Source organism: Coregonus lavaretus (assembly GCF_964263955.1).
Source record: "Coregonus lavaretus genome assembly, chromosome: 5".
NCBI classification, from domain to species: domain Eukaryota; kingdom Metazoa; phylum Chordata; class Actinopteri; order Salmoniformes; family Salmonidae; genus Coregonus; species Coregonus lavaretus.
The window spans coordinates 23,201,678-23,209,619 of record NC_139992.1 but is presented as its reverse complement, the minus strand read 5'-3'; positions in this window follow the sequence as shown (position 1 = coordinate 23,209,619).

The window sequence follows — 7,942 nt, the reverse complement described above, 5'->3', positions numbered from 1 at the left end:
GCCCTAAAACATCACTGCTCTAGAGGAGATCTGCATGGAGGAATGGGCCAAAATACCAGCAACAGTGTGTGAAAACCTTGTGAAGACTTACAGAAAACGTTTGACCTGTGTCATTGCCAACAAAGGGTATATAACAAAGTATTGAGAAACTTTTGTTATTGACCAAATACTTATTTTCCACCATAATTTGCAAATAAATTCATTAAAAATCCTACAATGTGATTTTCTGGAGAAAGAAAATCTCATTTTGTCTGTCATAGTTGACGTGTACCTATGATGAAAATTACAGGCCTCTCTCATCTTTTTAAGTGGGAGAACTTGCACAATTGGTGGCTGACTAAATACTTTCCCCCCCCACTGTATCTACAAAGTCCAAAGGCCACCACTCCCTTTGGAGTGTAGCCCATAGGCCTGGCTCTGTGTGGTGGGGTAGAGAATGCAGCAGTGACTCTGGGATTTTGGTGGGAAATGTTACATGTGGGTTATTCTTGGTATTCCCTGCAAAGGAACTGATCTAGTTCGTATCTGTCTCTGTAGGCCGGGGCTCTGCGCTTTACTGGGCCATATTTGTGGCAGAGGAAACCACCACAGCCTTTGATCTCTGGCTGTTGACCTCACAGAAAGAATAATAACAATTGGTCTGAAACTGGTCTCCTGCCTTTATGGCACTTGGCTTCCCTCCATTTAATAAGCGGTTTGGCCCATGGCACGGCTCTGACGCAGAGCTTAAAACATCCCCCTCCAAAACTACACATATTTGGTTAGTAGAGACCCTACTGAGTATTTCCCACCCAACTTTAGCTGAGACAGGTGGAAAAGTTCTCTCTACAGCCCAATATTCTCAACATACCAGTATCAACATAGTTTAACAATATATATTATTAGTCTTTAAAAAAGTTTTTAAAGCCATATTTTTTATTTGTTTTCATAAATTACTTATAGCCTTTTCTTGTTGGCATAAAAAAAGTGTCCATTGATAAAAAGTCCAGATCTTTTAAATGAGTTATCCACATCGCAATGTTTTGAAATGCTGGCTTTTATTTAGAAGGTTTCCTCATTACCATACGAACATGATGTCATCATTTGTGCTGCTGGCAGTTGCTACGTAAAGTTTCAGCACCCATTTCTGATTTTAAATGAGCTCTTTGTAGTTTTGAAGATGGCAGGATTGAATTACAAGGAGCGTTATGGTTGCAGACAACTGTTGGGGATAATGACAAAGGACGACATATCAATAGAAACGTTTGTGGTCATAGGCACATCCTTAAAAACATAGGTGCTGGGCTAATAAATAATACTAGTATAGAACAAGAAGGCCCTCACACTGTTAAAGCACCCAATTCACCGCTTTATTGACAACGTTTCGATCCGAAACGGATCTTCGTCAGGTCAAACAAACTGAGTGCTCACATCCCAAAATATACACATTTCACCTCACATGACCATTGCGGACATGACTGTTTGAATGTTAAATGACGAGGCAGAGGCATTGATGCGAGTAACCAGTCTTGTTCAGTATATTGCAATACATCCGGGTATCTCAAGTACACCGGTAAAACACTGGAGTTGCAGTAATTAACATTTACCAACAGATGGCATCATTGTGCTATCTGCCACCCATAACATCTTCCCTTTTATAAAATAGGACAGGAGCTGTCAATTCACTAACAAAACAAACCTAGTAGTAATTTCCAACATGAACAGTTAAGTATTTTTTTTAAATGTTTTTATTTGTTTTAGTTAACCACAACACATTTTGATACTCTCTTCACTTTTATCTCTGTCTGTCAACAATCCCTAATGGGAAACCTACAGATTAAGTCTTTTTGGTGGCTGGGACAGACGCCCGCAGCGTGAAAAGACAGGGGGCTTGTCTGCGTGGACTGCGGGCTCCCGCACAGGCGTGTCACCTGACTGTCTAAGGGGAGTATTGATGGGCGAGGGAGTGGCCGACCTGTGATCCCCTGGCTCTTCGCCCAGTGCCTCAGGCCCCATGTGACTTGCTGGGGTTCCGTCTTTTGTCATGCAACCCCTATGACCATCAGAGTTCTGAGTAGATGCTGGCTCAGCAATCCGAAGGTCAACCCAGTTACGACGGTACAGTGATCCATTCACTTCGACCAAGTAGGAGCGTGGTGCCACTTTCTGTACACAGGATTCGAGTCTCCAGAGGCCCGTCCGGTCCCCTGGTAGTGGCTTCATTCGCACCGTTTCACCCACCCTGAGCTCAGGTAAGTCTTTTGCTGATTTGTCGTAGATGAACTTGGAGACCTGTCTTCTGTGACGTAGCTTCACCAGCACGTCTGTCACCACACATGGCTCCAGGAGAGTGCTTGCTACTGGCAGAGCTGCTTTTAAACGCCGTGCCATGAGGCGCTGGGCTGGGCTGCTATCCATGCCTTCTGTCGGGGTATTACGCCATTGCAGGATTGCTTTCCAGGCATCTTTGCCCTCTCGCAGAGCTTTTTTGCAGAGGTTCTTTGCGATTTTGACTGCCGACTCAGCCTTCCCATTAGCTTTTGGGTGTCGTGGTGATGAAGTGACGAGCTCTAATTCCCATTCTGCAGCAAATTTTCGGAACTCACATCCGGAGAATTGGGGTCCATTATCTGAAATTACCCTATCTGGCTGGCCATAGCGGGCAAACTGAGCCTTGCAGCGTTTGATCGTTGTCTCTGCTGAGAGGTCGGGGAGGAGGTCAATCTCCCAGAAGTCTGAGTAATGATCAAATACCAGCAGAAAGTCTTTGCCACTGTGCTGGAAGAGATCTAGACTTACTATCTGCCAGGGGCGCATTGGTAGCTCGTGGGACATCATCGTCTCTCTCTGTTGCTCAATGGCATATTCATTGCAGATTGTGCATTTACTGACATAGTCTTTGATTTCACTCTGCATTCCTGGCCAATATAGTGTGTCACGTGCTTGTCTGTAACAGGCCTCACCTCCTATGTGACTTGAGTGCACGCGTGCCAACATCTCAGGGCGCAGAGACCGGGGAATAACGACTCTCTGACCCTTGAATATTACTCAGTTTTGAACACTGAGCTCTTCTTTGACTGGCCAATATTCTCTGATGGCTAAAGCAGTTTCTTCCTTGCAGTCGGGCCAGCCCATCAGAATCACAGACCTCAATGCCTGGAGTTGCTCGTCCCTGTCTGTGTGCTGTCTGATTTGTATAAGGCGCTGGTCCGTAACATTGAGGTGGTCAGCCTGGTTGATGTGTTCAACATCCACTTGCTCTGTTTGTAAGCTGCACACTGCGTGTTGTTCATGCATGGAGCGTGTGTGAGTGCCTGATGCAGTAGCCCTGCTGTGCGTGTCACTCACATACATCTCTGGCCCTGGCTTATACACCACCTTGAGGTTGTAGTTTTGTAGGGCCAGTAGCATGCTCTGCAGTCGTTTTGGGGCATTCAGGAGAGGCTTGCTGAATATAGCAATAAGGGGCTTGTGATCTGTCTCTGCGGTAATATTGTCACGCCCGTACAGGTAGTGGTGGAAGCGTTGGCATGCAAACACAATACTGAGGCACTCCTTCTCTATCTGGGCATAGTTCTGCTCTGTTGGAGTGAGTGCCCTAGAGGCGAATGCCACAGGCTGGCCCTCTTGCATGAGGCAACAGCCCAGTCCATACTGGCTTGAGTCACTCTGTATCGTGACAGGTTTTGACACATCGTAGTATCGCAGTACAGGTGTCTGGGTGACCAGTTGTTTTATTTCCCTCACCGCTGTGTCATGTTTTGGGAGCCAATGCCAGATGGTGTCCTTGTCCATGAGCCTCCTTAGTGGTTCACACACTTCAGAGAGCCACGGTAGGAACTTGGCCAGGTAGGTGACGAATCCGACGAAGCGCTGCACTGCCTTCACGTCAGATGGGTGGGGCATATCCAAGACAGCCTTCACTTTTTCTGGATCCGCCTTCAATCCGGTGGAGGACAAGATGTGCCCATGAAAGCGAACCTCTGGCACTTTAAACTGAAGCTTTTTTATGCTTAGCCTTAGCTTGACCTGTCTGCATCTGACCATCAGGGCCAGCAGCTTGGCGTCATGGTCACATTCTGCCTCCTCATCACTGTCCCCACAGCCCACTACGAGGATGTCATCTGCTATGGGTTCCACGCCGCTGAGTCCCATCAACAGCTCGTGCTGTTTCCGCTGATACACCTCTGGAGCCACGGAGACACCAAGCGGGAGCTTCAACCACCTCTTCCTGCCCCAGGGTGTCCAAAAGGTGGTCATGTAGCTGCTGGGCTCGTCAAGCTTGCACTGCAGGAAGGCATCTCTGGCGTCCACGAGCGTGAAGACTCTGGCCTTTGGGAGCTTGTAAAGAACATCCTCCAACGTGGGCATAATGTAATGTGAATGTCTCAGAGCCCGGTTGAGGTGTTTAGGATCCATGCATATCCGTAGCTTGTCTGGTTTCTTGACGATAACCATATTACTTATCCAGTCTGTAGGCTCGGTGACGGATATGATGTGGCCATCTGCTTCGTATTTGTCAAGCTGAGCCTTCGTAGCTGCTTTCATGGCCACTGGTACATTGCGGGGTGCACACTGGACAGGCTGGATTGCTGCATCCAACTCAAAGTGGACTTCGCCGGGAACTGACTCGACCGGTGCGTTGAAGACATCATGGTACTTGCTTAGGAGAGTCTCCTTGCTCAGGGGCCCAGCCTGGACTTTGTCTATAATGTTAAGATCAGCTGGGATGGTGAAGTTAATAAGCCCAAGGCGCTCGCATGTAGAACCTGACAGTAATGGCTGTTGACTAGCCTCAACTATTTCAAACTCAAGAGTGTGTTTCTGGCCACGTAAAACACACTCTGTCACAAACAGGCCTAAAGAGGTCATGAACTGGCCTGAATACAGTTTCAGCTTGGTGCTACTCTGTGTGAGTTTGTCTCTGGGCGCGAGCCTCCTTTTATCTTTAAGGCTCATAACGTTACATGTGGCCCCTGAATCTAGCTGGCATTGCTGTGGTTTATTATTAAGTAGCAGAGTGACACACCATTTTTTTCCTTTTGCCCTTACTGCCCCTATGCACTCGCTAGCATATACATCCTCTGTGCTGTTGTTCCCTTCATCTGTGTTTATTTCAATGGAGTGCACTTTACCCTCCTTTCTCTTGCTTTTCATGCAGGCCCTTGCGAAGTGATTAGCTGTACCACAGGATTTGCATATTTTTCCATAGGCTGGGCAGTGTTCTTTTCCTCGTCCATGAGAAATGCCACAATATCGGCATGCATTGGGGTTGTCTACTGCAGATTTGGCTGTAGTATTAGCATTAGCTGTGGCAAAAGGGAATTTCTTTACTGGCTGCCTGAATGTAGCATTGACATTGTCCATATGTTGCCTTTCTAGCTCCATGGACCTTATCTGTATATCCGTAAGCTCTGCTGCACGGCATGTCTCCACTGCCAAGACCAATGTCAGGTCACGTTCTCTCAGCAAACGTCTGCGGATGCCCTCATCAGTTATGCCAAGCACTATCTTGTCTCTGATCAGTTCATCTCTTAAAGCACCATAGTCACATGTAGCTGCCTTTTCCCTTAGCTTAGTGACAAAGCTGTCAATGGACTCCCCGTCCTCCTGTTTGCAACAACCGAAAACATAACGCTCGTAGATAACGTTCTTTGCTGGCTTAAAGTAAAGTTCGAGAGCATCAAGAATAGCTGTAGCATTACCTTGCTGAGCTGCTGTTAGGTTCAGGTTGTGTTTGTATACGTGTCGGCATTCTGCTCTCATTATAGTCCTCAAAGTGGCAGCCACTACCTCATCGTCCTTTTCCCGAAGTCCCGTTGCTAGTGCATAGTCCTCCCATTCACCTCTAAACGTATCCCAGTTTGTGCTCCAATCTCCGCTGAGCTTCATAACGGCGGGAGGGGAAATGTTCGCTGCCATGTCTAAACGGTGCTAACAACACTGAAGCTAACTAGGAAACTCAATCTAGCTAAGGACAATTCCGGAGAAGTTTTACTCAACTAAGCTTTTTTTTTTTTAAACCAGAACAGGTGACTCTAATTTGCGGAAAGCATGGTTAGTTATCCGAATCTGACACCATGTTTGAATGTTAAATGACGAGGCAGAGGCATTGATGCGAGTAACCAGTCTTATTCAGTATATTGCAATACATCCGGGTATCTCAAGTACACCGGTAAAACACTGGAGTTGCAGTAATTAACATTTACCAACAGATGGCATCATTGTGCCATCTTCCACCCATAACAATGACACATGGTGGGTGCAAAAAACATTTGTGTATCTCTAATAATTTAATAACAATGAGATGGGTACATGCAGTGGTTCCAGAAAATAATATATATTTACAAAATGACCAAGTGGATAACTTTACTGTCACTAACAAAAATAAGTATATTTTCGAGAGCACATCAGGCAGGGTCGGAAGTCAAGTTTAGTTTTTGTATCAGTCATTAAAGCTGGAATCCTTAGTTGCTACATCCATTTTAGACTTAAAATTAATTATATCAATTTATTCTTGAAGAATATAACTTGTAAATGCCTCAAGTTTTGTTCAACTGTTGTACCCCACCAGAACCCAAAATATAAGCTTGTTTTATTCCAATGTTTGTAAACAATGTAAACGTAAACAAACACTGTATAGCCTCAATATGTTTAACAACTATAATTTTGATGTCATGGGTGGTCAGTCTTTACATCCATAGCTCTGTCTATGAATTTGAGAATGGGTTTGAGGACCTTTTTACTGATGATTGTGTTTTGCTTTTCGTGTATTGACGTGTATATTGATGTCTATTATTGATGTGTATAGTGTGTATTGATGTGTCTGCAGGGCTCATCTGTAAAATAGACCTTGGTCTCAGCATGACTTCTTGTCGAAATAAAGGTTGAATCAAAACAAGTAAATGGTGAGAGTCTGTATGGTGGAACCATCATTCTTTCTCATACACTTTCTGCCAAACTGATGGTTTACTGGTGTATCGTAAAACTCAAGTTTATTCTTTAGATATTGTAAAAAGTATCCTGTGTCTGTTTTTGATGTGGGTTACTGTTTCATGATGGTATAATATATTAAATAGTATAACGTTATATACCGGATAATTATGTCCTAATATTTGAAATGATGTAATGTCATACTGAAAGAATGATACCGATCTTTGTTCCCCTTTTCGACTTTCAGAGTGACAAAGTCCCAACATTCCACAAGGGGGCAGGCATGCTACATCAAGGATAATTGATATTTTGATCCTCAGCCAAATCAAATGCTTTTAAAGCGATTACGTGAGGAAAGTAATAAATTCCTATGCACAGCCTGGGCTACTTTATGTAAGCTGGCAGTGTCTTGTAGCCTAGGTCGTGAACAAAACATAAATTTGAGAGTTTACCGTGAATTGTCTGCCATTAAATTAATATGGTTCTAAACTATTGCCTTTCAAAGGTATGAAAACACATATTTTGAAAACACATATTTTACTTGTTATTGAAGTGCCAGTAATTTATGGATGCACATGAAGGCGACAGAGACAGCATTGGCTGCTCCAGAGGACACACAATAAAAAATGGATTTATGTTGTAGAACTATAATCAATCAATAGGCAATAATATTTCTCCTCAACCTTGAGTGACAAATCACATTAAGAGGTAAATTCAATCAAAGTCTTTTCAATGTGATTGTCATCTCCGAAGTGCTAGTCATTCAGAGCTTTTCCAACATATACAAGCTTTGACAAACTATTGTTGAGTAGAGGAAAAATTGGGATTAGGGTGATGGTCAACTAGATTCTGAGCAATGCCTCTATCGATTGACATATGATGTCACCTTCTCTCTTCCTTTCTTCCCTTTATGTCAGCTAAATAAATGCATATATTTACAGCTGACATAATCTTTCTGTTTCAGGGTAAATTGATGTGGACTAGAGAGGCAGACATCAGAGTTTCTGACAGTGCTCTGTGCTTCGGCCCG